At 45.6% G+C, this 27,708-nt stretch overlaps 1 protein-coding gene across 7 annotated transcripts in view; it reads right to left on the bottom strand.

Annotated features, from left to right (window-relative positions):
- The window catches only part of LOC120952416 (uncharacterized), a 136,014-nt gene that overhangs the window by 28,834 nt on the left and 79,472 nt on the right, over window positions 1–27,708 (bottom strand). For 2 of the 7 annotated variants that reach the window (XM_049607004.1, XM_049607005.1), the window contains one exon: window positions 4,209–4,284. The exons of the other annotated variants lie outside the window; for them this stretch is intronic. The gene's annotated coding sequence lies outside the window, so the exon portion shown is untranslated. The remainder of the gene's footprint in view (window positions 1–4,208; window positions 4,285–27,708) is intronic. 7 annotated transcript variants of the gene reach the window in all.

The following is a 27,708-nucleotide window of genomic DNA, read 5'->3' as shown; positions in this document are numbered from 1 at the left end:
GGCGCATAATCCTTCCCCAGCCTGTCCCAACGCCCCAACACACTCTTTCATAATTTCTTCATTTCGCGCTGACACTTGCAGCGCGGGATGGATTCGCATTAGATTGAACGAACGGGCGAAGGGTAAAAAGAGGACATCAGTGGAAAGCCACCGCATCGTTGAGCGTTACTGCGTAGCACGCTGCGGTCACTGCGGTGGAGGGACGCGGCAAGAGAAGATCGTAAATTTTATCAAACCTTCACCAGAATATGCCGCCAGCCCCGGGGCGATAAACGGCGGCCCAGTACGGTCGGCTATATCCTTCTCTTCACGCGCTGCTGGTTTGCTGCCGGCGGGGCGAGAGTTCGACCACCCTTAGCCTCTAACCCTGCGCTACTGAACACCCCCCACTCCCCTCCGCGAAGGGTCGGAGCATATGGCGGAAGCTTTATTTTTATTCAAAGTCTATAAAATATGACCCATTACTGAAAATATGGTCATTGGGGAAGTGCGACCAATGATCCCCCGGGAAACGCACATTCTTTCGCGCGTCGTATTTTTTTTCGTATTTCTGCTGCTTTCCATTTTTTCCTTTTCTGGGGAGGGCAGCAGAATTGGGCACGGTTCAGGCAAGATTGCACGATTACGGTTTCTGTTCCTCTTTTTTATTATCATTATTAGTGTGCCCTAGAGCAGCCAACGAACAAGCACCAGCGCAAGGAACGCTGGGCACTACGGGGACGGGGGAGAGAGAGAGAGAGAAAGAAATTTATTGGATAAGTAAGTCCATTATATCCGCGGCGTGGCCGGAGTGGGCGGGTAGTAAAAAGGTTAACTTACTAATATGATCCCGCGGTGTCCCGAAACGGCCGAATAATGGCTATCGAACTTTTACAATTCGATGATGGTTAATAAATTTCCCGCACTAAACGACCCTGGCTCTTCCCGGTGTTTGCTGCTAGCTCGGACCTGGTCATTTGCAAGGTGGAAGGGGCCAGAGTTCTCGCAGGAGGAGCAGCGCGACTGCTGTGGCACCCACAAAAACGGGCAGTACATAAAATCTTGACCTCAACAGACGTACGATTTGTTCCAAAACGGGGCGGGCTTTTAGGGTGTGGAGGGCGGTAAAGGTTGCAAGATAAATGGGAATTCTAGGAGAAGTTTTTCATTCCGCATTCTACGAAAACGATGAAAAACGTTGAGCAAAAGAGACGGAACAGTACGTTGTGGCATCCTACTGCTGTTTTCGTTATGGTGTAGTTTTATGTTTTTATTTTTTTTTTCGTGTTTGTGTGCCTGAAGGTATGAGGTGTTGCTTTAACATAACCACACCTTCCGGTGTGCCACTAAAGCCTGTACCTGTGTTGGAAAGGTTCGTTTTACTTGTCGCAAGGTGGATCAACACCTACTGACGACCAACTGAAATGCAAGTTTTCCATGCAACACAATGCAGGCGGTGACATTTGGTTTTTTTTTGCTGTCAATCTCTCTCTCTCTCTTTCTTTTCGGGCGAGACACCAACAAAACACAGTCAATATTTATGCACTTTTAAGTTCAACAGAAGGGGGAAAGTTTGAAAACGTACGCGAAGCTTATGGAAATCCGAGCGCTGTAGGGAAATGCAAAAGAAAAGCATCACCTTTTTGCTTTTGCTCTATCATTCTTTCTCCTCTGCTTTGCGTTTGCAAAGGTGAAGAAGTTTACGACTCCGTTCCCCGAATGTGACCTCAGATGTCAGGCGCAAATGTACTTACAATTCCGTTGAAAAACGACCCGGACGATGGAAAGCCATCTTGCGCAAATTTCACACTGCCGCCGCCGCCGTGATACCACCACCGTCGCCGTATGGAAAATGAATAAACGGAGCAGCAGCAGCGGTACAACATTGGGAGGCAAACATAGGCTAACAAAACAGCAACCACCTTGTGCCTGTGTTGGCGATTTTACGTTCCCATTTTGGCCAATGGCACGAAACGAACGACAGATCTAGCAAGCAAATGCCAGTAACAACAACAACCACCACAAAAAAGGAGTCAACTTTCGTATAAAATAGTCCGCATATAGTCTGGATCGCAACGGGACCGACCCTGCACGACGCTACCCAACCCTTTTTTCCGTCGCTTCATTGCAGACAGATGAAAAATGTATGAAACAGTCCAAGCACTACAACTCCCTGAAGCACTATAAACATGACCACACAGACACACTCACATGCGCATCCTCTTGCATGGTAGGGGTGCAGTGGAGAGGAAAGGAAGAAAAATGTTCTATTCCGGTACCTGCGCCTGGTGAAATCGTAACGCTGCCTCTTCCGGTGACATTAGGCACACCGAAAACAGACATATACACCAGGATATGCACAACAGGCGAAGCAAAATGTGATGATAATTTGCACAAACATTATTTTCCATCGATGAACTTGCCTCTATCTCTCTGTCTGTCTCTCGCTCTCCCTCTCTCTCTCTCTCTTTTTACTGCTGCAGCAACAGTCCCGCGAGGGTGGCTCGCAATGGTACGCTGGTGCCGGGTCTTTGTCGATGTGGTTTCGATATAGGTCTTTTACCACTGCCAAGCGTCGGTCGGTCCAAGGCGCAATGGTTGCACACACCATTCCGTTGACGATGCAGCTCTATCTTTTGAAGCACTCGAAGCAAAAACGAACGCCCCGAAAAAAGAAAAACATCCGATAGCAAATGAGCTGTTGCGTCATTGCTTCCAGCGGGCCCGCCAGTGCCTTTCCCCGTGCCGATGTTTGTCGTTCACAGCCAATACTTAAAATTGTCTACACCAGCAGTGATAGTGGTTCCCTCACATCTAATGTATGTGTCTCTCCTTATAGATGTTTGTGTGTGTGTGTGGTTGACCGTGTGTCCTAAACGAACGAAACAGTAGGTCCCACACTGAACGAAATCGAGGTCCCGATAACGAATTGCTTCGAACCTGAAATGGACGGGACCAGTGCGCGCTCCCCAGCTAGCCGAATCTTGGGTTCGAATAAATTATGAGCTTTTAATGACAGTTCGGTGTGTTTATAAATATGAAAGTCTCACGTAGCAATAGCGAGAGAGAGGGAGATAGAGAGAGAGAGAGAAAGCGAGAGAGAGAGAGAGAGAGAGAGAGAGAGAAAGAGAGAGAGACAAGACAGCCAAAGAATGGCTGCAAACCGGGGCCGGGGTACCGGAAATCGATCGATTTCCAGCCGGATGATCAAACGTGTTTCGAGCGATACTGTTCAAAGCGCCCGGTCGCCTGCCGGCTGGAACGATTCCATCGTCACCGGGGCAAAGATTCGTATTGCCACATAAAGGTAAGACGATGGTGGTTTTCTTCCAACCGGAAATAATGTGTAATGGCACAATGCCACCATTTCGGGTGCTTTAAATCTCAAACAACAACGACGTCATCGCCACCACCACCATCATCATCATCATTATCTTTCCTTTGAAACTGCCTTACGAAAGGATATCCAACCAACTGTGAGCTCTATTCGATTGTATCGAATGAACCCGTTCAAAATGGACCAAAAGCCGCCGTGCTGGGACATTTGCCACATGTAATGTGGAGCCCCACGAGAACAACGGTCGAGCAGCTCTTCGAGTCGATGTAATCGATAAAGATAAAGTCGTAGCCGGTTGCGGGGATTTCGGTGCTTTTGTTTCATCTTTGCATCATTTCTCCTGTACCGGTGGTGGTGTCCGTTTGCACCATCGCTGGTCCACCATCGCTGGTCGAAGGGATGAGCAAACGATACAAAACAAATTGAGGTAATCCAAAGACCGTGCGATGGGTGGACACACCACCGGATGTGGAGACGATTCTGGGATCGCCCTTTTCAACCAGCTAACCTATCCCTCCCCACCCCCGGGGATGGGACAGGATGCGACGCCGAAACCGAAAATAAAGCGCGGTACAGACAGTGCCGAAACTCGGAAGCCATCGTCCAGGATTTACACCATCGTTTGTCCGGTTTAAGGGGTTTGTGGGTTGATGGGAACGCGTTTGGTGTGCGGTTTTACAAATAGGATCCCATCAAAAGCTTGGAGGTACGCAAGGGAAGGAGAGAACGGACAGATACGGTCATCCCGGAGAGGGAGGAAACCGCACGGTACAAATTTTCGGACTATTTTGTTGGTGGCTGGCGCATCTCATCAAGCGCCGGAAACGAGAGCAATAAATAAGAACTTTAATTAATCGAACAACTTTGTCCACCGCGGCTGACGGCACCATACCTGGGTCGATGTGTGTGTGTGTGCGGATGGATGGAGCAGAATGGCGTTGCGAAAACCGGATGATGGGATTACACACCTGAAAATGAAAGAAAACAGCTTGATGAGTGCCTGATTTGTTATTATCAATGTAGATTAATTCTACAAATTGTACATCAATAATAGGTAAGTAAAATTAAGTGCATTTAATGTAATGTTTCGTAAAAAAAATCAAATTGAAATTAAATTAGAACTAATAGGGTTCAATCCTACCATTGTGAAACAGTCTACTACTGTCAGTTTGAAAAACAGCTTGCCATTTGCCTTCAGAATGATTTATTTTCACTTGCAATTGCATTAACTTTGCCAGCTTTGCAGCACATGTACAAACTATTACTTTGCTCCCCGTACTGCATCGAAAACACAGCGTAGAACTACAGTAAGGGTAGCAAGACGGCGAGTTCCGACAGCAAACACTGTGTAATGGAGTTGGCCACAAACACAACAGAAGTTTGCTTAAGGCGACACAAATATTTCACAATTTTCCACATTTCTTCACACGATTAATTTCTTACATCTTGAGAAAAACGGTGGCTTGGGGGAGACAGGACAGGTTTGTGTGTACCGCAATGCCAACCGAAAGCGAACTGGAACTCATTTCAGTTTCCACGCGAGCTGGAAGGACGCAGATCCGGGGGACGCGGGGAGTTGGAGGGATGAAATCTTTTAAATTACTTTCCAACTTGTTCAAAAGTTTCGGTTCCGGCTCACACAAAACAGAAGAGTCCTCCACAACCCTTCCTCGTCCCCGTCGCGCTAACCAACGTTCCATCGCACCCCCCAGACCCGAAGCTCACCTGTGCTTAAATCCTTTCCCTATGCTGTGACACCGAAAATGTGTACGCTTTCAGCCCGAAAAGCATGCCAGGATGTCCACTCTCACACCGGCACCCGTTTCCCGTTTGGACTCGTTTCCGATGGTTACAAAAAAAAAGGGAAACCATGAACACGAACATACTCCAATCACTTGCTAGCGCAACGGAGACGCGCACAACGGTCGAACAAACGGTTCACTAATGGTTTTATCAGTGCTGTGCGATGTGCTGCGGAAGGAGGAGACCGATGCTAGGCGTTTGTCAAAGGGCGCCCGAAGAAATTACATCATTTCTGAGAAAAGAACAAACCAACAAAACAAAAAAAAAAAACACATGACCATGCTTCTTGGCGTTCGATCTCCCCGGCATCAAAGGTCGAAGGAGCTGGTGTCCTTTTGGCGGGGAAAGGCAACGATGCTGGACGCTCGATTGGAGCTGTGATTTATTTCCATGTCACAGCACTCTGTCATGATGCTGGGACTCCTGGGGTTGTGCGGTTGGCTGTACGCTCGTGACAAGCCCCCCGCCGGGAGCAAAATGCGGGGGGCAGAGGGCGGCAGGGCAACGTGGAAATGTAATAAACGGCAAAATCATCAACTGGAAAATGCCGAAAACCTCCTTCCAGCAGCGACGGGGGATGGTTTGTGTGAAGGTACAGAATTCAATTAACTTCAACTGGTAATTATTGTTGATTTGATCTGCCGGAACGGAGCATAATTTTTCATTACCGTACGGTGGCCTGTGCACACCTCCCCAGGCACCTTGCTTTGCCCGAACATGGCGTTGATCGTTCTGTGAAACGTGTGTGTGTGTGTATGGCAGAAGTTGACGCATTTCTCTCCCCGCTCACACCCGGCCAACACGTATCCAGGCGCACGCGGCTAAACCTCAGCAGCCGGCAGGCGAGAGTGGCTTTAGAGGGAGCCACTTAATCCCATACGGCTCGTTAGAATGGCGCTGCCACGATAATGGGAAAAGCTATTCGCATTTACACACGAATGTTCCCATTATCGGATTGTTACAATCGATACATGACAGAGGCAATGGTAATGAGCACCGGCGTGTCGTGTTGTGGTTTTCGGGAAGGGGCCCAAGCGGTTTGGGACACCGATCGGGTTTAATTCCGGTTCCGGGAGTAACACGGTGATGATATAGAGGGAGCTGACGGTGGAGGTGAGAGATGAGGTAACGCTATAGTCTCCCTGCACGCTGTGTACCGGACTCAGCCCGGAAAAGTCACCTTCAACCCGAGCTCGTGTGTGTTTGTGTATGTATTTGATGAAAATGACAGGTTTAATGGATATTACCAATTCCCTCGCCCTCCCCTTACACCCCGGAAGATTGGTATTCTGTGTTTTTCCGTTAATCTGTAGCACTCGTGGGACTTTCAATATGTGAGTTATTACCGAGCAGGATGGAGGACGACGGATCTGGCCCTCGTTCGAAGATGACACACAGCCGAATATATCTGTGTGTGTGCGTGTGTGTATGCCCTCTATCCATTCCACCCAATACACACACACAGTCTGGACATGGTAAACCTATCCGTAACAGGACAGGACTTTCCCAAATACCGAATCGACCCACTTCTGTGGGAAAACCAGATTTTTCACTAATTCGATTTGGGATGCTTTTAATCCTTCCTGCTCCCCTTGGCCTCGAAAACATAAAAAAACACACAGACACACACACAAGAGGTTATATCAACAGCCCCGAAAACTGTTTCTATTTTTCCAAACCAGCACAGAGAAAAAGGGCTAAGATTTTACTCGTTCCGGAAAATTCAATTACATTCGCCCACTCTCGAGCCCCTTGAAGCTTTATGTTTCGCTTTTCTACTACATCGAAACCCTTGCACCCTATTCCCTGTTCCCTTCTCTCGCTTTCTCATTCTTATCCTCATCGCCAACCCTGTTCCGGTTCATGCGCCATTTTATATCCATTCTGTTTATCTTTCACCTGTCCTTCCATCCCCCATCTCTCCCATTTCCGTGTACATAGCTGTTGAGTGCTGTTTGAAAAACGCTTGTATTTTTCAGTATTCATTTGTTGTCTTTTTTTCGATTTTTCTGCTGTTCACTTTTGTTTCTATTCTGCTTGTTTTTTTTCTGTGTGCTCGCCATGCTTCTATTTCCACTAACGAGCGCTTGCAAGGTTTCCGAAACCGAGAGGGGGCGGCTAACGAGTAGGCCCGTGTCGTTAATTTTCGCTCGAGCTCGAAAAATGTACACCTACCTAACCCGTATCTGATTACCCCAGGTGTATCGGTGTCGGGAGCCGGCAATGAATAGGCAATACGCTGAGGGTTAGGGGGGGGGGGGGAGTGTAGTTTGTATCCGAGCTACCGGATACCAGGCGGGCGCAGATGGAAGAAGATCGCAAGAGAAGAAACACAGAAACGCCGACATTTTAATGAAAATTTGATATTCATTTCCCAAAACGCAAGCGAGAAGTGGCATTTTCTTTAGAAAAGCAAACCAAAACAAAAAAAGAACCGAAGAGAAAATTGTACACTAAACGCTGGGATACTCCGCAATCGAACAAAAGAACGGGGGCAAGCGTTAGGAAACAAGCGCCATTTATAATTCCTTTTCTTGTCTTCTTCACTTCCCGAGCCCCATGAGGTGATGAATCCTGTTTCGAAGCGATCGGATTTAGGCGCCACCGAACCCCCCGAAAAGTAATGCCTAGCCATTTGTTTAACCGTATCACGGCATCAAAGGCACCACTTTGATGATTGTTCTTCTTACTCGAATGATAGGCTCGAAAAAATAGAATAAAGAAAGATGAATCTAGTATGGGGGAGTGGATTTGCTTGCAAGGATTTACTCGATACGAAACGGTTGGGAGCCGGCAGAAGAAGAAACTCTGCGCAGATTTTTGGTGTTGTTATTGTTCGTTCACTCTTAAAGAAACACCCACTAGCACACTATTCACCGAGCCGACAAGAACTTGCGAGTGCGATATTTATTCGTTTCTGAAATGTCTTACGCCGTTGCTACCGCTGCCTATCCGACTGTGCACATTAGTTTCCGAAAGCATTAGCCAACAAGCTAAAAGAGAAAGAGGGAGAGGGAGAGAGTTCTATGCTGCCTTAAACTCGTTTTATTATTTAAATTAGCTTCCTCGTTTTTCGCTCGGCTCCAGTTTTCCGACTGTGGCCCCACCAAATTGCTTTAAGACGCCACCAAGAAGCTCTCCACACACAAACACACACCGCACAACCATTAGTCGTGCGCTAAAAACACTCCGGGCCTCACTTGGACCGCTGCCATCGCTCTGCAACATTATGCATATTTCATAACAAACCATATAAAATTTTATGATAATTAGTTTCGCAATTAAAGACACCCCAAAATACAGTCGAGCGAGCCCTGCCGAGGGCTGGGCGCTAAATGGAGCCTTCGTCCAATGGAGCGAACGGGCGGTCGGCCAGCAGCAGGAAGCTCGGCACAAATCGATTGGGCGAAAATTGGCTCGCCGGAAAATGGGCCAAAATCTGGGAGTTTTTCTTCCCGCAGCAATCCCGCGCTCGCTGTACCTTAGTTTCCTTCCTCTTTCGAGGAACTCGTTGCTATCAAAATTCTTCAAAAATTCTTCATTCCCTCTTTTTTTCTGGGCACAAGCTGGAGAAGAAATAATTTGTTTTGGAGTGAGAAAATTGTTCCATACTCGCTTTCCGCTCGATGCCCCTTGCGGTGCCGAACCTTGGGTCTAATTGTATTACCCTAGTGCGCATACTTGTTATGCTCCCTCATGCTAAGAAACCTGCCCTCTCAAGAGCAGAACGAACATGGCGCGTACGATAGGACGCCATTATGCGCTTTTGGGTCGTTATCCTGATTGCGATACACAGTGCCGATTTACAGATGGACCGTGCTTTTTCTAGAACCCACACACACACACACATTTTGCACCGCCAGTGCCAGCTCCCGCAGTGTGCATGCACAAGCCTAATGAGTGGTTGTTTGTTAGGGCGATGGTGGTGGTGCCTGTGGTCGTAGTATAAAATTACCGAAATCATCAGAGTACTAGAATGCAGCACGAAACTTTTTCCGTCGCACCTGTGTGATGATGATGATGATGTTGTTGTTTGATGGAGCAGAAAATTCACTTACAACTAGTAAACAAACGTACGTATTACCGCATTAACGTGCCCGTTTCCCACGCCACGAGAGGGTTTGGCTTGCTATTGAATTTATAATCGTACTTTCGTCAACCACGCAAAGGTTGCTCGGTTTGTCCTTGATAGGCGGTGAATGCGCCAGGTATTTGATAGCAAATTACAGCAATTTTTCATTACACATAGAATTTGGTTCAAAAAAATTACAAAAAGTAAAATAAAAAAGGAAAAATAAAGAAGTAAATTTCAACCACTCCAACCCACCACTTATTTGCTGATGAATAGGAATCATTGAAAGCTACTACACACCAAATTACACCCGATTTGTTGTGTGCGGCCCTTTCATCCGCTATTATAAATGGTAGGTATGTTCAATCGATTCAACAAAAAGCAAACGAAAGCGGCATGGAGAAGTATTGTTTTTTATGATGCCCTCAAATCATTCGCTTGCTCAGGCATGGCACAATAATGCTCGGTAAAAATAAAGCTTACGACGAAGTGACAGCTGAAAAATTGAAGAGGAAAAAACGTCTTTCACGACCTGATGCGAAGTAACTCACACTGAAAGCGGACTCATCCAGCCGAATAAGAAAAAAAGAAGCAACAAGGCAACAAAAAACTACCATAATGTCACACGTAATATAACTGTCAGTAAGCATGAAACATTTACGGTGAAACAGCCCGCTGTGAGGCGGTACGCAACAGGGGGAGAGGATAGTATGACCCCCGCATGTGACATTGCGTCCAATCCTGCTGTAAGCAGTAAATGCATCGCCGCTGTGCAAATGGCACAACGGGTGCAATAGTGCATTCGAGCGAAATAAAACTCCAACGCAGCGTGGAGGACACCAAAACTGGGTGAAAGCTGTTTCCAGCACCATTTGTGCGATTTTCCACAGTGTAAAAGAAGCAACAAAACAAGCTCCCGAAAGCTATCCTGCTCTACCACAGAACAGAAGGGCGTGCCTTTGCCGGCATGATGGTTGTGGTTCGATCACTTGAAAGCTTCATTTAAAATATGATCTGCGGTGGGTGGTTTTGTACAAGGCAGACGTATCTCACCTCCACCTTCTTCTCAACGCACTTTGTGTTTGTAAAAGCCACTGGGCGAAAGGGACGCTCTCTGCTGTGTGCTGGTGGAAAGTCAGCCGATGGTGTACAATCGTTCCCCGGAGCTGGTGTTTCCTTGGAAAAGTATTCTCCAACTCGGGAAAGGTTAAATACTTTTAATGGGTTTTCAAGCAGTGCACAGCAGGGCGAGGGGAGCGAATTGTAGATTGAATGTTCTGATTTGGACGAACATTACACGGATGGGAGATCTTCGGAGAAGGTCGATGATTCTTTGCGCCGCAAGAGGAAAGTTTAAGGCATTCGTGATTTTCATTAAACACATCTACAACAATAGACCCACAAATGAGCTTACAGCTGAAAGTTTCCGCTTCGAAATTAATAAATAAGACAGTTTTCAGCGGCGAAATTGTACCACATCGCAGTGCTGTAGTTGCAACTTCGATACGGTCCCAGTAACGGATTAATGGCTTTCCACAACAAAGAAGCAAAGGAGCGCATTGTTCGTGGAAGCCAACCTTTACGGGGCTTTTCAAATCCGGTTGAACCGGTGTTTTACAAGCTTGCTGGAAAGGTAGCTACTAATTGTCAATAAGATTCCAACGAAACCATACATTGGTTGTTAGAAAGAATTTAAGAGAGTATATTCCATGTATTATTCGTTTGAATTTCCATGCTCAATGCGTAGGCAACGAAGGACAAGGATTTGGCAGCTTTCGTTTAATTTCACTTTCGGTACGATTGAATAAATTTTACAAACGATTTGTGGTATATTAAGGTAAATTTATGCAAGAAACAGTGTTATTTTGAAATGCCCAGTGCGTGAAAACGGATTATAATTATGGAGTTTACTCAAAACTCTTACGAAACCTCACAGTTTTCGGTCATCCAAGAAATAACTTGCCCCACTGCTTTCGCAAAAGGTCAGCTCAACATTATCCTTGTACATCCGAAACCTAGAAAGCGATCCAAAGACAATAGCACCGGCTGCTGTTCCGTTCCTTCCTTGCGCCACAACTCATTCCGTGTCATACTTTTGCACAAAATCGCTCGTGGTGCTGAGAGTTGAACTTTCTGCCCGGCCCACACAGCCCGTTCATGGTCGTTGGAAAAGAATAATGAACCGTAGCAGCTGACACCGCACTTGACAAAACAGTCGAGCTACTACACTGGGTGTCACCGACACGGATGCCGCTCTGCCACCGATCAATCTTGCGCACCCGAAGGGGATGGAGAGCAACAAACTAAAAAGGGAAAGGTGGGTACTCAACAACGCTGCCCAGAAGAATACATTCGGTCTCCCTTGACAATCATTGACTGCCCGATCCCCGTCGGGAAAGGCTAAACAACGGAAGCAGCAGTATGGAAATACTTTCTTGCTTTATTTGTCATCTTATGTTCACAGACTGCACCGTTCTTCCCTCCGGTCGGTGTACACCGTTCCTGCTGTATTATCGATACACGGTGACGAAGGGCTAGTATACATTCAAGCCCCACAAAAATTCTTTACCCTTGTCGCTTCCCTTTTCCATTGTACAGACACACACATGGTTCCGGGGAAAAAAGGTTCTCGACGAGGACATGACTACGATATTTGAATTTTGATTGTATTTAAATTACGTCGACCCTCACGAGAGCTTTTATGTTTTCGAGTAAGATGTATTGAGTGTCCTTCAAGGGACTCTCGGGAGAAGGGGACACACACACGCACACACTTTCAACTGCCAGTGCCATTTCGTACCGAGCTAGTAAGCGCCGTTTGGGACAAGATTTAGGATTCGTTTTGTATGCCTGCCCTATAGCACACTTGCACACACTGACAAATATAGACGAAGGATCATAATGACGGTGGATTAAATTTTTGCAGAACTGTCGATGAGATTATATTTTACAGTATTTTTGTTTTAAGCTGCCCATTGAGATTTGGACTTTTGGGAATTGGTGAGCTGAGTAGTAGGATTTTTGAGAAAACCCTTGATACAAGCATGACGGTACAACGTTTCTCTTTTAATCTTTTTTTCGGCAAGAGTTTTAGGGGTTGGAACAAATTGGAGAATAAGAAAATAGCTAAAAAAAGCACCATGTTCTCCATGTTACCCACTCAGTCAAACAAAGTAGGATATTGCTTCCTGTCACGCTTCGACGTAGTACCCTTTTGCCTGATATTCCGGATCACAGTGCTTTGTCAATAACTATTTATTGCAGCTACTAGAGTGATAGTAATGACAAGTGTTGCAATATCACTTGGCCGCAATTATGAATCAAACTTCATTGAAGTTTATGTTAGAATCATTACTATGGATACCAAGCCAGAAGTCTTCCGGTTCCATTGTTCTCCGAATCACCATTAGCCGAAATGTACAAAGCTAAGCAGTATGAATGCTTGAATCAATTAAATATGCCTCACATAAACGATCCCATACTTCTACCCCTCCTAAAAGCGCCAATGTTTTTCGATAAATTAATTAAATTCAAAAACATTATACCCCCATGTCGGTATCTTGTCACTCAGTTTAGTGTCATGGGGAGAATACAAAAAAAAAATACGACAAATAAGAAACGCTCCTAATGATCGATCGAGGCCCCCATTGTTGCTATCGGTATCGCTAGTTTGCAATCAATTATGCCCCCACGTGAAACGTTGAATATTTTACCATAATTTGTGCGTCGTGGCCGGTAAGCGGGCGGCAATATAAACCATAAGGGGCACAGCAAATATGCCACCGCTCTGCGGCACACAGTACACCGCGCAGGGCGGTAACGCATTAGAGGCAACGGTATAATTATTATTTCAAACGCACACGCGGTCAGTTTAATTAATCGCGATGTAGATAAATAATTCGCACGCAACACTGTCACACTGGTGAACGCATCACCCAGGGCCGTGGACCGACCGACAGTCCCCCCTATGGCACGACGACACATAGTTTTTTAATCGATAAGAGAGCAAAAAGTCGTTTGCATCACGATCAGCAGGGAGACTAGGGAGACATGAATGACGCATCGCGTTAGGTGACTAGATAGAGGGAAATAGATAGAGGGAGAGGTAGAGAGATACAGGACCATAGAGAAAGAAGGAAAGAGAAAACAGTGGGTAGACTACTGATGATGTCCCACTCTTCTGGTAAGTAGAAACAAAAAAACTTCTAAGCCTTGAAAATCCCACAAAGCATACCGTTGTCCGCTGTTCACTTCCAGCTCCCAAGTGGTTGGGTGTGTTACGCAGGTTGGGTCGTCGCGTTGAAAGTGAATAAAACGGGTCCATTTTTTACCGACTCGCTTTAATAAAATATTATCATGATAAATAACATTAATTGATTCGCGTTCTTTTGCAACCTCGCCTTTATTTTTTGCTTAAAGAACACCCACTCGCCCAGTGTAGACGCCAAAAGCAGGTCAGGAAGGAAATGAGCCGCGTAGCCGGTTAAAATAGAAACCTCAATTTGCGTGAGCTGCCGTACCTAAACAGCAATTCAAACCTTCCACCATTTTTCGCCATCTCTAGCGTCCCCAACTATGCCGTCTCCTCGGTAGCACTTTATTCTCCATCGATGGCACATCAATAGACCTCGTTGTCTGGTGGGTTCGGGCGCTACGCGGGCCAGCAGAACCCACCGGAACCGGTCATCGCGCCCGTTGACCTCGTTTTGTGGCAAGTGGCTGGATTTGCGATTTGATGAGTAGGCCCACTCATCACTGCAAACATACAATCGCGATCTGCAGCGCTATGGCTAGAACCGATCGACAGCTCTTTGATTGGACTGCACCGCGAGGAGAGAAAGTGTGTGTGTGTGTGGGATGGGTGATTTGACCCGCGGGTGGCCTGGTTTTTCCACCTCATTTTCATGCAAATTCCCCAAACAAAACCTCGTGCTTGCGTACCGGTGGACTTCCTGCGCATCCCAACACTGCACACAATCGATATCCGTCCATCTGCGCACCGTAAAAGGTCCCGCCAGGTCGGGCGGTGCTATCTCCCGCTTCAACAGTACTCACTTCCCTTCCTCTCGCAACGCACCGCCAACAGAGCAAACATGACAGTAGCTGCATGCTGCATTCGCGAACGTTGCGCGATATGCAATCAGTGGAAGTTGACGTGCGTTCCGCTATTCGATATCCTGGAAGTACCTGAGGTTTAGGTTCGGTGTGTGCTCACCGTGACGAGCACACACAACAATCACACACACATACTCACACACACCAACACACCTCACGTTTATTTGGCTAATCATTGCCTGCAGCTTCGGCAGTGCTGACACAGGACACTGGAATGATGGTGCCTGGACACACACAGCCGAGTTTAAATTCGGTTTGGTTGAAGTATCGTTGCGGTTTAGCGCACACCTGGTTTCTGATGTGCGCTGCTGTTATCGAATGACGTTCGATTTGTGGCTGATCGTATCGCGCGAGTACATTGGTCTTTTTTTGTTTGGTTTGCTCACCCCCTCCTAATATACTTGCCATACTGTGTACCATACCGATCAGAGCGAGGGGGACTGCTTTGGAAAAGGGACAATAAAACAACACTTCCACGAACTCTTGCCTGCATAGTGTAGCGTGTGCTTGGCGATGATTTCATCGCCAAGCTGAACTTCCGCACAGTGAAACAAAAACCCGTCATTTTATGCGGAAACGAGGAAGCAAAGGGCTGTTTGTGCGCTGCACACTTTGCACATTTTCCGAGGTATAAAATGACTGAATGCCAACTTATAGGACTCTAACCGGGTGGCAGCCAGGGAATAGTATGTCAATTTTGCCCGAAACGACTGCAGAAGTTGTGTTTGATCTCTTCCGAGGATTTGCTGCTGAGGACGAGGTTTATCATTTGATGTTCAGCGTGTGCATGCGTTTCTGCTGGAGGTACCGAGTACAAAGCTGAGAGTGGAATTTTACACGACAGAATTGATGCTAGGGACAGAAGTCGCTCTTGAACAACCGTTTGATTGTGTAAGGGGAATTTAAATAAAACGTACATCTAGGTACTGTTCATAAAATGGAATTTGTTCGTTAGCTTAGATAATTCTACTGCCTTTTCGCATTGAGTTACATCTAAAAACAGATGTTGAGCTATATTGATATGATGAACACAATTGATAAACAAAACAAAAACTATATTTAAGCTCAAGATAATAGCAGCCGATGCATTAGCACGAAAATTTCCCTGTATGGTCAAGGAATCGTTGCGATTCTTTTTCTTCTATTTGACGCAACGTCCTACGCAGATCTGCCGCGACCTATGCAGGCTTTCGAGACTTATTCAGTACCGCGCAGCCGGAGATTCAGTCCGTGCAGCGGGAGGGACGATCCAATCTAGGCTTGAGCCCATGAGAGGCATGTTATAGTGTCGTACGTATTGACAACTGTACCACGAGACTGTGCCTACTCGTTTCTATTAAAGTTGCTAACTTAACGAATCCTTCCCCAAAGCTTGAGTAAACGCCTAAACGATATAAAGTGAAGCAGAAGGCTCATGTCTATGAAATAACCCAGATGTTCCTTTCACCTAACCTAACCATTAAAGCAACAAACAACCCTTACTGCTCGAAATATGACAAATGACAATAAATACAATAGAAAACAAGCTAAAATATTGCTCCAAACAATTCTCTGTTCCAAGCCCTTTTGTAAATAATTTTTCGCAAGTCATTCCACCCAAGTGCGTCCTCACAAAGAGGAGGTGAATTGGTACACCACTGTGGAAACCTGCTCCGTTTGGGGAAGGTGAGAAGGTTTCCCTCATCGGTGAGGATACATACCGGCACTGCTATGAATATTTAAACGTGATCCACCACTAAAACATGAATACTAATAGCCGAGGCCTGGAATGTTGCGTCGCTACACACGTCGCAGTTTTTTTTACGACGATTTTGTTTGGAAGCCGTATGGTTTTAAACCACTGCCAGCTTTGCCTCTCGAGTGGATATTCAATTCCCCCGCACTACGCGCACAGCTGCCGACACAGAAGGGTTGGCACCTATGTGGTGCGTGAGTTTTGTACTTATCCATTTCGCACATATACGTAAAAGCGAAACATACGCAACATAAGCAAAAAAGAGCCCCCTCCAAAGGATCCAAAGTGCGTTCAGGGCCATTGCCAGCAGGGATTAGCTACCCACACCCGGCAGCAGGGGTATTTGCATTTTCTGTATGAAGCTTATGCTGTTTTCTCACCTCACCCCAATCCATTTCGAATCCATACAAGTGGGGACGGCTAGGGGACATATAAAATTGAAGCCAGTGGAAGGAGGACAGGGGGGGGGGGGGTTGTCTATATGACACAACGGGCTGCTGTGAGCTAGCCAAACCCTTACCAACGAAGTAAACTTTCAGTGAGTGAACGTGGGCTGAAGAGTTTCCAGCCACAAGCAGGACCAAAAAAAAAAGCAGTCACAAAGCTGCCGGTCGAGCGAACGTGAGAGTACTCATGATGATTTGGTTGGCTTTCGACGGATTTCCACTGGTTGCTTACGATGAATACTCTCCCCCGCTTTGCTAGCCCTTTCTGCATCTCGTGCACACAAACAAGGGTCTTTTTTATGCCACTCTTTACCCAGCATAACCTCTATATGCCTGTTTTTGTTTCCTTCGTTCCATTCCCGATTCTAGTCTCTTGTGGCCCATTTGCTGCAATGCCTGGCCTGGTGAGTGGATAGGACGGCCGGCGGGCGCTAAGGTTCGCGTCGCACCCGTGTTGTTAATGGGCTTTGCGCTACACTTTATTTACATTTTCGTTTGTGTGCACTTTGTTTTATGTTTGCATCTCCGATAAAATCTCTCTCTCTCTCTCTCTCTCTCTCTCTCTCTTTCTCTTTCTCTCTCTCTTTCTCTCTCTCTCTCTCTCTTTCTCTCTCTCTCTCTTTTAGACAGTGGCAAAAGGCTACAAAACAGTCGAACAGCCTATGACGAACCTTGTTTGGTCGGTTTCAGGGTTAGAGAAATTGTTACGCACTGCTATTTTTTTGCGTACCGCCGACGAGCCACAAGCTCGCGGTATTAAATATTTATTTACACATTCATTATTGAGCGAGAATTAAAATCAACAGACCCTGCACACGCAAGCGAAAAGAGGGACACAGCAAGAGTATGGCGCTGCCGAGAGGATTCTAAAGCGGTAAGCCAAACGAAACTTTCGCATAACGCATTCGCACGCCCCTTTTCCCGTAAGTCATCATACCTGCTGGCGCGCGTGGCGGACCCGACAATTGGGTGGCAATTTTACGCTGCGTACGGTGGACAAGCCCCAAACAGTCGCGTGGGAGGTGTAATGTGGTAGATTTTATTTAAAAATCGCTTTGGAATCATTACTACAAAATTTGCAATTCATGACCAACGACCTAAGGGCGTGTGACTGGTGAGATTGATAAAAAGTGTGTATCCATTCAGGATGTTTGGGGTTCCGGTGTTGTTTTTTTTTCTTTCCTGCTTACGCAAGCACAGGTTTGTGGTGAGATTTTATTAGCATACGGTCGCTGTATTCCTGTACGAAAATGATCACTGCAACGTGGCGGTCATGTGTGGCATCACAGTTTGAGGTGAGCGAGGAGACGAACGAGTAGACAGCGGCTTGTGTCATATATCCTTCAAAAACCAATATTAAAAACGACCGATACGGCAGATCTGGTCTATTCACTTGCAATTCAATGTCTTACCCAGCAGGATTTGATTTCCGTTTCAATTTGCTAGTGTGGTGTGTGTATGTGTGTGTGTGCATGTTTTGCTTTTTCCATTTATCCCTCTCTCTGTCTCGTTGTTGGTTTTTTTTTTTTAGATATCCTAGGCTAGGCTGTCCCGACGTCATGCAGAGCCGCAACGTCGTAGGGCAGAAAAACGAAGCTTTGTGCGTATGGAAAATATTCATTAATACTGGATTATCCCGGTGCGATTTGTATCTCCCATTTCCAGATATTTGATTTTCTGCCAGCATTTCATTGAGCGAAAATGAATTTTCCATGTGAAAGGAGTTGAGTGTTGCGGTCTGATGACGAGGGGGGGGGGGGTGGGGGGAACACCGTGAAAAGCACGGGGAAGGTAAGGCTAAATTGGAATCTGTGCACCACTCTCGTGAGCATAATCAGCACATCATGCATGGATCGACAGCGCCGGTGAGGCCTTTGTGTGATAAAATAACTACGGCGTGCTTCCGCAAACCGGGTACGAGTGAGCTTTAGAAGGGACAGAAAGTGATATCACATTTAAAGTGATTTTACCAAGGTAACACAGCTATGCTATCTTTAAAGAAAGGAAACGCTTTATAAATGCAGTAGATAATCATGAAACATATTATTATATACAATAATTTGTTACTATGAAAAGACTATCTGCTGTAGCTCGAGAATGGTCTCCTCTTGACTGACTAAAATAAACTCCAGTTCAAAGTAAGAACAACCTGCGGCTCCTAAATTGATGAAAACAGTAATGACAATATCTGTGTGGGATCCAAAAGCATTAAACACCCAACAATACGAAATACAACTTTCGAGACAACCAACGCTGAATGACAAGCACCAAAAGTTTGACGAAACGATTCTATAAAAAGCTCACCCCTGGGGCTACGCGTGCTCTGTCTGGGGCGTACAGGAACCGGTACTCTATCGGTAGCCAACGCCCGCGCTAAACTTAGCTGCGAACGTGAAGGGCAAACATAAGCGTATGCAAAGCCCGTGCCCGACCTACCAATGACCGTGAAGTATTTGTAACCATTTGTGCCAGCAGCTTGACGTTCGAAGTAAGTTGCCGCTCGGAAAAGGGGTTGTAAAGTGAAGCAAAGAACATGTGACGATTTTATCAAGAAATCAAAACGCAAAGTACAGCCAAAGCTAGATAAAAGATCGATATAAATTATGCATTCGGCCGGCAGCGAACAGAGTTCGGGAAAAGCCGCTAGCGGCGAATGGTGCAGCCTGGCAGCGATCAGCTTCTTTGACTTTTCCAACGACGCTCTAGCTAGCACACTCAAATCGCTTGGGCTGTAATCCTAGGTGGGGGGTGGTGGTGGCTCGCACCGATAAGCCGATACAGACGTGAGATATAATGGCATAAATATTTAAACAGCAGTGCGACTGCGTAATGGAAATCCTTCAAGCTTCACTCTGACAAGCTGTCCTGCTCGCCTGGAGAGCTCGCCTCCAGTGCAGTAGCCGTATGGAAATGTAGTATTTTGCACCTCGTGGCAAACCCGCCACCCCTACCGCCACCAGTGTTAGCAAAGGGCAGCGCCCTCCCTCCATCAAACACTCCCATGCCGGGCGGGTGGCACAATGGGACGAGCGTTTTGTGAACGATTTTACTCAATAGGACACCATCATTCAGTATTTATTGTATGTAAATTATGTTTGCCTATGCAAGCGCGTTGATAATGCGCACAGATAAACAGTGTGGCTGGGGGTGTATCCATTTTGGTTTTTTTTTCTGTCTCTCTCTCTCTCTCTCTCTCCGTCTCTATTTTCTTTGAACTTTTGGACAATACTAACAGCTACGCGTGCGTGCGTGTTCAAACAGTCACCATTGTGTACATCGAGGGGCGCTAGTTTGCTGTCGTATTGGTTGCGGGGATGTCAGTTGTTGATGTTTCTAATGAGTTTTAATTTACATCTTTTATTGGCTTGTAAACATTGACACACTTTCTGAACGAAACAGCAGTATTGAATAATTGAAAAGCTGCTTGTTCCATTATAGATAATTAATAATTACATTGAACGCCATTCACACTGGTTCAAAATACCTCAACTGGTGAATTTGCTTGCTGACCACATACTGTTTGATGAAAACTTAATACAAACATCAATTCTTTTACATTCCTGCTTTAAAATAATTCAATAAAAAAAAACCCGAATGAACATTTAAAAGCAACCTGTTGTACGAATCCGAGAACTATATCACATTGCTATTAGGATTCACTATAAGCGAATATTTTCCCAGCCCAGAAGAAACGAAGAGTGCAATCCGGTGCTGCTTTCATTTCCGTCCCGTCCAAATCAATCAAACGATAAACCGTGCATCGGGTAACGTGCTGATGGTCGCGCGCGCCCGCGTGCCATTCTACTCAATAAACCACCACAACTCGATAACGGGCATAAGTTTCGTTTACAGCATTCTTACATTACCAGTGCCTTCCAGTGGTAATAAAATGATAGCACCAGCGGCCACGGTTAAGTATTCCCCACCATCAAACGGTTCACTGTTTCTCCATCGATCTACGCGACGGCAAAACAGCAGTTCCAATAGAACACAAAAAAATAGTAAAACCTCCCAATCCACATCACACATTGCGCATTATATCTTGGGTACACTGTTCTGGTGGTGCGTGTGCGTGTGTGTATGTCACACGCGAATCGAATAGTCGTAAAAGTAACCCATTCAGTGATGTGGCACTTTTTACGTTTTTTTTTGTTTCACACCATCATCCGTTTTCAATACTGACCTTTTCGCGATACGTTCATTTATCGGTGTGGGGAGGGTGAAATAGAATCTAACTAGCATTTTGCTCACATGTGTATGATGATGTTGATGCTGATGGCGGTGATGATGAAGTTCCATAAATATTTGTGACGATGGTGTGCAACATTTTTTGTCTCTTTATTTATCGGGGTCGTTCGGAAAGGTTGTGGAAAGCTTGCGTCACACATATAACAAAACGCTCACACAGCTCATACAAAGAGAGCGAACCAAAAAAAAATGTTGCATTTATGAGCCCATGGCATAAAAGGCAACCTTATCAGGGGGAATGTAACTTTCCCACTGCGTGCTACAGGCAGTATAGATTAACACGTCTAAATACTAGAATGTCCATCGCGAATCTGTTACACATTTTTTTCTAAATAAGAGAATGGTCTTAATGAACTAGTGCATTATTGGTCCAACAAAACGTTTAAAAAAATCATTTTATGATGTGCAATGATACGTTTAAAATCATTTTTTTATCTTTTATCAGACTATTAACAACAAATTAAATGGCGTTTCGTGTCGGAATCGGAGCACGATCGGTATAGCATGACTGCAAATAATAACAAAGCCCATCACAGCTAAACGAATTCAATAGTGGAGCAAATTGTTTTGCTTCTTTTTTTACAACATCGTCAGCCTAACCTACCAATAGCTAACCGCATCACGAAGCACAGTTTAAGGTATTCTACATACATGCATGCAGACGGGAAGCTGTGCTTCTCAACCATAGATGGAAGATGTGTCCAAAAATTTAAAAGGCACGCAACAAAGATTAACTCACACCATCGCCTCACCGGTCCACGGTACGGTATTGGCTCCATTGCCAACGCCAGCAGATAATACGCTAGCAAACAACAAACAGAAAACACCATTTATATCGAACGTACACAGCACGGACACACGGATGGTGCCGGTTCCCATCGTAAATCTTCGTACCGAGCGGGCGAACGCGTGCGCTGGGTTAAGATTTTACACACCCCAAAAAAGAGGATATTCCGGCCATTCGACAAACACGTTCCACGGCGTACTAGCACAACGGGAAAGGCGAAGGCAAGAAACGGGGACGTCATTTTCAGATGAGCAAAACGGGAGTTTTCTGCTCATATTTCGTGCAGCGCGGCACAAAATATAAGCTCCTCCTGGAAATACAAAAAAAAAAAAACACAACAATTCCACCCTGAAAAGGTGATTGGCTTACGAGCGTGTGCACGTACAATAGTCACTCCGGCAGAAGCGATCTGAACCTGACAGGCTGGTAAATTATGCATTAAAGCCAAAGGCACGCACCACACTATCGATACCACTTTTGTCGCACTGTTCAACTATTTTATCGCAAGCATACAGACACACACACACACACACACACACACACACACACACACACACACACACACACACACACACACACACACACACTAGATTGTGTACCTCTTTCGGGGGTGAAACTTTTGTGACAAACTTTTGATAGGTGGTTGTTTTTTCCGAAGCACCCGCTCCGAGCGTGCTCAATTGAGAATGTTTTTCCTCCTCCGTCTGCGTTAGGATTATGGGATGGGAGAAGAAACATAACACACACAAAAAAACACCTCCACTAACCCTGTCACGAGAAAAACTTGCTGTCTTCATTTATGTCTTTCGTTTTTCTCACACGTTCATAGTTTTTTTTTGCCGCGTTGTGTTTGTGTTTGCTTGCGCACCAAATCCGTCGCCGCGCTACGATGACTTCAGTGTCTGAATAGTTAGCTCGAGTGATTTTCCTCCGCTTCGCGCCCGGGAGATTTTCACACTCGAATAACAAAGTTTCCACTTTACTGACAGACAGTCCCCAGACGGTGTTGTGCACTCGCTGCCGTTCTATCGGTCTAGGACAAAAACTTTTCGCGTTTCAATTGCCAGTTTTTTTTCTCCCGCGATCCATCAACACCCACCCCAACGCGTCGTTCGTTCGCTCGTCCGTCCGTATGAGCGACAAGTGGGGTGAAAAATGTTCGACTTCACTCTCTTATGACAATGGCCACAGAGGAAAAAGCCGAGCGACTAATCTTAAGCCTGGCAACGCAACGAAAAAGCCAAAAAGTAAGCAAAAAGAAAAACGACAATCAAGTGGTGAATTCAAGAGAGTTGGAAAAATGTACTGCTATACTGTGAAAAACATCTTCAACGCTGGATCCCTTGCGCAGTGCGTTCCGAAAACCGGGCACATGTGGCAGTAGTACACACTTCACCGTTAAGCAATAGGTCTAGGCTCCAAACGAGCTATTGCATCATGGCAGGGCGGATTGAGGAGAACGCTTCAAATGCTCAAGTTTTGGGACGATGATTCCCTAAGCGGGGTAATACGAGCGAGCATACGATCCCCCAAACGGTCGACCTAGAGAAGGGAGAAACATTGAAACGCCGTTCCACTTGACAGCATTTTGTAAAACTTCGCTTAATTAGGTGCGATATCGTAAGGGGAAAGAGCAATCGTCAAGGGGATGGGATCCGAGTAGGAGCAGGAGAAAGAGGGAGAATGATTGAGAGAGTGAGAGTGAGTGAGAGAGAGAGAGAGAGAGAGAGAGAGAGAGAGAAGGACAGAGAAAGTTAAAGTTTCATAAATTTATTAACGACACCAAATAGCGCACACTGGTGTTGATTGATGATGCATGAAATTGAGTCTGACACATCGCATCGCATCAATGAAATGCAGGATTGGGTGGTTCTAAACTAAACACTGGTAGTAGAGACAATTTATTCAAAAACAATGTCGTTAAACTCTGTTGTAAGGACATTCATTTTACTTAAGTTTGGTTGTTGTAGTTTTTACCTCATTTCAACTAAAATCATGTCATTACTTTATCGCATTGTTAGATATACGTTCCATTCTCGACCTCATTTCTTACCAGTTGCCTAATATTAACCATAACTTTAAATCACAAATAGAAAGCATTTTCAATTAAAGGAGCCTCCACCTCATCATTTCTTAATCATGGAAATCTACTATTTAAAAAAAACACTTCCAACTTTGCTACAAATGTTTAGTGATTTTTTGGTTCCAAACGATACGTACAACACTCCGTAACACAGAGTTGCGACAATTTTACTTCACCGCGAGTAAGAACGACGCAGTGCTAGTTGTTATGCATTCAATTACCGTGTGCTTTACCCCATTTCAAACCTGTGTATGTGTACGGGGTGAGCAGTAGGCAGGGCGAAAAGGAAAGAAAACATCAAGCACTTTCTTACCATCGCACGTTTTTTGGTATGAATTTTTATTTTAAGCGAGCTATTGCAAACGTACAATTCCCCCTTTTCAGCAAGCACACGGAAAAGCTTCCCCACTCCCTATCCAACTTTTCCCGGTCGACATTTCCTTCGTGTACGGGGTTTCCTCACGCTGAAAAACATTTGCAAGAAATCAACCATCTTCTTGGTGGGAAAAAGGATTCGTAAAACAATAAGCCATTCGCTTTACGAGTAATTATTTTGCTCCCTCCCTTCGCACCTCTAGCCACTCTTGCCCCTGTATGTATGCGGAGGAGACCGGGTCACGTAATACAAAAAAGACCCTCAAGGGCTTGCAAAGGTCACAGGAAACGTACGACCCCACTGAGAGGAGTGTTAGGGCCTCGGTTGTTGCTGTTCCCCACAGCAACCACGAACTGAGGACCGAGAGGACTTGAAAACAGGGCATTGCGCGTCAGCAGCGTACGGCAAGGCAAACACGGCACCAGAACCATTCGCGTTTTCACACGGCGTGAGGGGGTTTGGTGTGTATATGTTTGTGTGCTGCGTGCTAATCACGAATCCGTTACGAATCGTACCACACCCGGGGCCCATTATCGCCGGCCAAAATCCCGGCACCGCCGTGCAAACATCTCGCGGTACGCAAATTTCTTCGCACAACGAATCGAGAGAGTAAGATCGATAGCGGTAGTGGGCGCGGTACGACACGCGGTACACCCCACATCCCAACCTCCCCCCCACCCTTCGAATCCGGAAAGCATCATAAAAATGCCAGCAAAAAATCAGTGAGATTTGCATTTTTATTTAATTTCGGGTAATAATTGTTGGAAGCGGGTTTTGTTTTTTTTTCTTCTCCCGCTTCACTCCTCTCTTTTTTACGGGGTTTTTCTCGTCCAGAAATAATTAAATTTTGCTCCGCTTTATTTTACGGGCGCGCGCTCGGCACACTCGGCACGCTGTTTGATATTTGCGGGAATGGCGATCCTGTTTCGAATGGTTGGTTGGTGGGTGGTTGGTATGCGCGCGCGGGGCCCGGAAAAAAAACCCGCTCGCTCAACATACAGTGAACGATTTTTTAATGTGTACGTATACTGTGTGCACACGGCATCCAGTTAATTCGTATTTTTAACTCACCACCGCCACCCTGCACCAGCACACGCGTGTGCTTATTGTCATAAATTCCAGCCACACGACAGCTTTTACCTGCCACCAAGCAGCATAACCACCGCGCCACGGAATGTTATGAACCTACCACATGTATAGGGTACACTGAAGGGGTGGTAGAGTGAGTGGAAAACAAATCCTTCCTGTAGCCCACCCACACTCACACGCACATACCCATAACGCCACACACGCCGGAACTGCAAATAGGAATATAATTCTGAAATGAACAGTAAATTAGTGAAGATAAAGCACGTTCGCCGGATTGTGCTTGGTTGGCTGAAGCTGGGGAAAGCACAACTAGCTGTTTCCCGCGCTGCTCCGGTTGCTTTTTTTTGCGGACGCCACTCAGTCGATTTTCAAACCACGATGCAGCCACCAGCCAAGTATGCGTACTTCGCATAATAAGGGATGCTTACTTACGCGGAGCGTCTCATTAGTGCGCCGGTACAGATAAACCCCCGGAGCTGGGTAATGGTGCGTGCACAGCACCCACGAACGTACTCAACAAGTCTGAAACTAGTCTGCTGGTGGTGTAGGATTATGTGCCGAGCGAAGGCGATGCAACGTGAACACCACGAACGTGTTTCAAGCCACTCCAGTGTTATTGAATTAAAAAGCGCTCTCCACTTAAAGTGTGGCCCTTAAAGGTGGCTCGTGTTGCATTAGCAAATGATTGCTGCGGAAAAGTGAAAGCAATGTAGCCAACTTCAAAAAGAAGTTCAACCTTTGCTACTCAAACAGAAAGCGTAACAAAAGAGCTAATTATAATTTTACTAAGTACATTTGTCACAGCTTCTTACGTGGTTTGTGTAGTTTGTGATATAATTTAATACAAAATAATATAAGGAGTAAGTATCCTTCAACTACCTTTAGTATGCGGTTAGCTTACATCAATCCATCTTAAATGCAAAAGCTTTAATAGATACGAATGATCAATATCATTTAGTTTTTTTACGAATAAATAAACAGTTTTCAATCTTTTCTGATAAAATATACGATCCAATATACAATGTTGTCAATGCACAACAAATATTATATTATAATTATGTACCTATTTTCAGGCTAATCCGACATATTGGCAAATCGCTTTTACCAGCTCCTTAACACATTCATCCGCAGAAATCAAACACACCTTCCTTTGTTTCCTGCCGCACAGATTTTTTTCATTATTTAATCCCCCCACTTTCCATTCCAGCCAGATAACCTTTTGTAATGATACTCTACGGTGAAGTGTAGCACTCGTCCGCAGCAGCGAATGTTGCTCGTCTATTAAATACCCATAAAAAGTAATATTTTATTATCCTTGCGATCTGAAACATGCCACCGAAATACGGAGCTAGGCGTACAAAACATACCGTCCACCAATGACCGGTTCGTCCTTTGCAGCGGGTGCTGCCATTTCCAGCCTCTAGGGCGAGACGTGTTGCTGACGTTTTCCTTTTTTTTTTTTGCGAAATAACATAATGAAGAATATTATTCCCTTTTTGTTTTGCCTTTGAAAATGTTTGGCCGTTTTTTATGTGTGTATGTGTGTTGTGAGATGAAGCAACGGCATCGCTGCAAAATACACATACACATATATATTTGTGCTTATTGCGTTTGAAAGGTTTTGCACTGTTGAAAGACTGGCTGGGCCGGTCTGAAGGCGAGGCTAGACGCTTGCTTGCGCAGGGCCCGGGAATCATTTAGATGCTGCTGTAAATGATGGATCCACGCCGGACTGCATCCCCCTCGCCACGCGCCTTCATCCCGTCCCCGTATAACCGTCGTGCAGACCCAGATGCTGCTGTTTGGGCCATTTTCGGACTGCAACCGAAAAGTGCTGGCAATAAAGTTTTTGGACGCTCTGATTGAATTCTGATGTACCGCAGCCGCAGCGGGGAAGTGATGGGATACAACAGTTTGCACCCGAGCACAAAGGAAGCGACCGTGAAACACACGACCAGACACACAACCGTCTGTATCGTCGCCCTTCCGCTCCCCGCGGCGTCAGGTTTAAAGGGAAAGTAATAAAAAAACGTTAATCAAATTTGCATATTTTTTCTGTCTCTCATCCCCTCCCTCATACAGTACGGTGGTGTTTATTGCTGCACTGATGCTGGGCTGCACAAATTAAACTTTGTTAAAAAGCTCGTAAACATGCGATCGCTTCTGGTTCTGGCGCAATTTCGTACCCAATTCAAATTGGACTTTATGTTCATTTGTAGTATTTTTTGTGTTTTTTTTTCCTTTTCGGCTTTTTCAATCCACCCAGCAATTAAATTTTAAGCGATTCCCATGCGGCACATGAAGCAGGAACTAATTTCCATTTCCCCACACCCTTGCAAAATGAAGCACAAGAACACACACACACACACACACACACACACACACACACACACACACACACACACACACACACACACACACACACACACACACACACACACACACACACACACACACACACACACACACACACACACACACACACACACACACACACACACACACACACACACACACACACACACACACACACACACACACACACACACACACACACACACACACACACACACACACACACACACACACACACACGCACACACACACACACACGCACACACACACACACACACACACA

This window comes from Anopheles coluzzii, chromosome 2, assembly GCF_943734685.1.
Source record: "Anopheles coluzzii chromosome 2, AcolN3, whole genome shotgun sequence".
Taxonomy (NCBI): Eukaryota; Metazoa; Arthropoda; class Insecta; order Diptera; family Culicidae; genus Anopheles; species Anopheles coluzzii.
Note: the sequence above shows the minus strand (reverse complement) of the source record. Positions and strands in the feature narration are given on the sequence as shown.